The following is a 4,655-nucleotide window of genomic DNA, read 5'->3' on the forward strand; positions in this document are numbered from 1 at the left end:
TAAATCAAATTAATAAAAAAACTGTCCTTGCACATCCTGTGGGGCGCAAATTCTGTGGGGCGCACATCCTGCTGCGCACATGAATAAAAATAATGTTAAAACATTTTTACAAAAAAAAATATTTAAATCAAATTAATAAAAAAACTGTGCTTGCACATCCTGTGGGGCGCAAATTATGTGGGGCGCACATCCTGCTGCGCACATAAATACAAATAATATTAAAACATTTTTACAAGTTTTTTTTTTTAAATCAAATTAATAAAAAAACTGTGCTTGCACATCCTGTGGGGCGCAAATTCTGTGGGGCGCACATCCTGCGGCGCACATCCTGCTGCGCACATAAATAAAAATAATATTAAAAACAAATTACAATTTTTTTTTTTTAAATCAAATTAATAAAAAAACTGTGCTTGCACATCCTGTGGGGCGCAAATTCTGTGGGGCGCACATCCTGCTGCGCACATCCTGCTGCGCACATAAAGAAAAATAATATTAAAAACAAATTACAATTTTTTTTTTTTAAAACAAATTAATTAAAAAACTGTCCTTGCACATCCTGTGGGGCGCAAATTCTGTGGGGCGCACATCCTGCAGCACACATCCTGCTGCGCACATAAATAAAAATAATATTAAAAACAAATTACAATTTTTTTTTTTAAATCAAATTAATAAAAAAACTGTGCTTGCACATCCTCTGGGGCGCAAATTATGTGGGGCGCAAATCCTGCGGCACACATCCTGCTGCGCACATAAATAAAAATAATATTAAAAACAATTTACAATATTTTTTTTTTAAATCAAATTAATAAAAAAACTGTGCTTGCACATCCTGTGGGGTTCACATCCTGCGGCGCACATCCTGCTGCGCACATAAATAAAAATAATATTAAAAACAAATTACAATTTTTTTTTTTAAATCAAATTAATAAAAAAACTGTGCTTGCACATCCTGTGGGGCGCAAATTCTGTGGGGCGCACATCCTGCGGCGCACATCCTGCTGCGCACATTAGTACAAATAATATTAAAACATTTTTACAAAAAAAATATTTAAATCAAATTAATAAAAAAACTGTCCTTGCACATCCTATGGGGCGCAAATTCTGTGGGGCGCACATCCTGCTGCGCACATAAATAAAAATAATATTAAAACATTTTTACAAAAAAATATATTAAAATCAAATTAATAAAAAAACTGTGCTTGCACATTCTGTGGGGCGCACATCCTGTGGCGCACATCCAGCTGCGCACATTAATACAAATAATATTAAAACATTTTTACAAAAAAAAATATTAAAATCAAATTAATAAAAAAACTGTGCTTGCACATTCTGTGGGGCGCACATCCTGTGGCGCACATCCAGCTGCGCACATTAATACAAATAATATTAAAACATTTTTACAAAAAAAAATATTTAAATATAACTAATAAAAAAACTGTGCTTGCACATCCTGTGGGGCGCAAATCATGTGGGGCGCACATCCTGCTGCGAAAATAAATAAAAATAATATTAAAAACAATTTACATTTTTCTTTTTTTAAATCAAATAAATAAAAAAACTGTGCTTGCACATCCTGTGGGGCGCAAATTCTGTGGGGCGCACATCCTGCTGCGCACATAAATAAAAATAATATTAAAAACAAATTACAATTTTTTTTTTTTAAATCAAATTAATAAAAAAACTGTGCTTGCACATCCTGTGGGGCGCAAATTCTGTGGGGCGCACATCCTGCTGCGCACATCCTGCTGCGCACATAAAGAAAAATAATATTAAAAACAAATTACAATTTTTTTTTTTTAAAACAAATTAATTAAAAAACTGTCCTTGCACATCCTGTGGGGCGCAAATTCTGTGGGGCGCACATCCTGCAGCACACATCCTGCTGCGCACATAAATAAAAATAATATTAAAAACAAATTACAATTTTTTTTTTTAAATCAAATTAATAAAAAAACTGTGCTTGCACATCCTCTGGGGCGCAAATTATGTGGGGCGCAAATCCTGCGGCACACATCCTGCTGCGCACATAAATAAAAATAATATTAAAAACAATTTACAATATTTTTTTTTTAAATCAAATTAATAAAAAAACTGTGCTTGCACATCCTGTGGGGTTCACATCCTGCGGCGCACATCCTGCTGCGCACATAAATAAAAATAATATTAAAAACAAATTACAATTTTTTTTTTTAAATCAAATTAATAAAAAAACTGTGCTTGCACATCCTGTGGGGCGCAAATTCTGTGGGGCGCACATCCTGCGGCGCACATCCTGCTGCGCACATTAGTACAAATAATATTAAAACATTTTTACAAAAAAAATATTTAAATCAAATTAATAAAAAAACTGTCCTTGCACATCCTATGGGGCGCAAATTCTGTGGGGCGCACATCCTGCTGCGCACATAAATAAAAATAATATTAAAACATTTTTACAAAAAAATATATTAAAATCAAATTAATAAAAAAACTGTGCTTGCACATTCTGTGGGGCGCACATCCTGTGGCGCACATCCAGCTGCGCACATTAATACAAATAATATTAAAACATTTTTACAAAAAAAAATATTTAAATATAACTAATAAAAAAACTGTGCTTGCACATCCTGTGGGGCGCAAATCATGTGGGGCGCACATCCTGCTGCGAAAATAAATAAAAATAATATTAAAAACAATTTACATTTTTTTTTTTTAAATCAAATTAATAAAAAAACTGTGCTTGCACATCCTGTGGGGCGCAAATTCTGTGGGGCGCACATCCTGCTGCGCACATAAATAAAAATAATATTAAAAACAAATTACAATTTTTTTTTTAAATCAAATTAATAAAAAAACTGTCCTTGCACATCCTGTGGGGCGCAAATTCTGTGGGATGCACATCCTGCGGCGCACATCCAGCTGCGCACATTAATACAAATAATATTAAAACATTTTTACAAAAAAAATATTTAAATCAAATTAATAAAAAAACTGTGCTTGCACATCCTGTGGGGCGCAAATCCTGCGTAGCACATCCTGCTGCGCACATGAATAAAAATAATATTAAAACATTTTTACAAAAAAAAATATTTAAATCAAATTAATAAAAAAACTGTGCTTGCACATCCTGTGGGGCGCAAATTCTGTGGGGCGCACATCCTGCAGCGCACATCCTGCTGCGCACATAAATAAAAATAATATTAAAAACAATTTACAATTTTTTTTTTTTAAATCAAATTAATAAACAAACTCTGCTTGCACATCCTGTGGGGCGCAAATTATGTGTGGCGCACATCCTTTGGCGCACATCCTGCTGCGCACATAAATAAAAATAATATTAAAAACAAATTACAATTTTTTTTTTAAATCAAATTAATAAAAAAACTGTCCTTGCACATCCTGTGGGGCGCAAATTCTGTGGGGCGCACATCCTGCGGCGCACATCCTGCTGCGCACATAAATAAAAATAATATTAAAACATTTTTACAAAAAAAAATATTTAAATCAAATTAATAAAAAAACTGTGCTTGCACATCCTGTGGGGCGCAAATTCTGTGGGGCGCTCATCCTGCGGCACACATCCTGCTGCGCACATGAATCAAAATAATATTAAAACATTTTTACAACAATTTTTTTTTAAATCAAATTAATAAAAAAACTGTGCTTGCACATCCTGTGGGGCGCAAATTCTGTGGGGCGCACATCCTGCGGCGCACATCCTGCTGCGCACATGAATAAAAATAATATTAAAACATTTTTACAAAAAATTTGGTTTAAATCAAATTAATAAAAAAACTGTGCTTGCACATCCTGTGGGGCGCAAATTCTGTGGGGCGCACATCCTGCGGCGCACATCCTGCTGCGCACATGAATAAAAGTAATATTAAAACATTTTTACAAAAAAATATATTTAAATCAAATTAATAAAGAAACTTTGCTTGCACATCCTGTGGGGCGCAAATTCTGTGGGGCACACATCCTGCGGCGCACATCCTGCTGTGCACATAAGTAAAAATAATATTAAAAACAAACTACAAAATTTTTTTTTTAAATCAAATTAATAAAAAAAACTGTGCTTGCACATCCTGTGGGGCGCAAATTATGTGGGGCGCACATCCACCAGCGCACATCCTGCTGCGCACATAAATCAAAATAATATTAAAACATTTTTACAACAATTTTTTTTTAAATCAAATTAATAAAAAAACTGTGCTTGCACATCCTGTGGGGCGCAAATTCTGTGGGGCGCACATCCTGCGGCGCACATCCTGCTGCGCACATAAATAATATTAAAAACAAATTACAATTTTTTTTTTCAAATCAAATTAATAAAAAAACTGTCCTTGCACATCCTGTGGGGCGCACATCCTGCGGCGCACATCCTGCTGCGCACATAAATAAAAATAATATTAAAACATTTTTACAAAAAAAAATATTTAAATCAAATTAATAAAAAAAGCTGTCCTTGCACATCTTGTGGGGCGCAAATTCTGTGGGGCGCACATCCTGCGGCGCACATCCTGCTGCGCACATAAATAAAAATAATATTAAAAACAAATTACAATTTTTTTTTAAAATCAAATTAATAAAAAAACTGTCCTTGCACATCCTGTGGGGCGCAAATTCTGTGGGGCGCACATCCTGCGGCGCACATCCTGCTGCGCACATAAATAAAA

This window comes from Pleuronectes platessa, unplaced genomic scaffold (genome assembly GCF_947347685.1).
Source record: "Pleuronectes platessa unplaced genomic scaffold, fPlePla1.1 scaffold_122, whole genome shotgun sequence".
Classification (NCBI taxonomy): Eukaryota; Metazoa; Chordata; class Actinopteri; order Pleuronectiformes; family Pleuronectidae; genus Pleuronectes; species Pleuronectes platessa.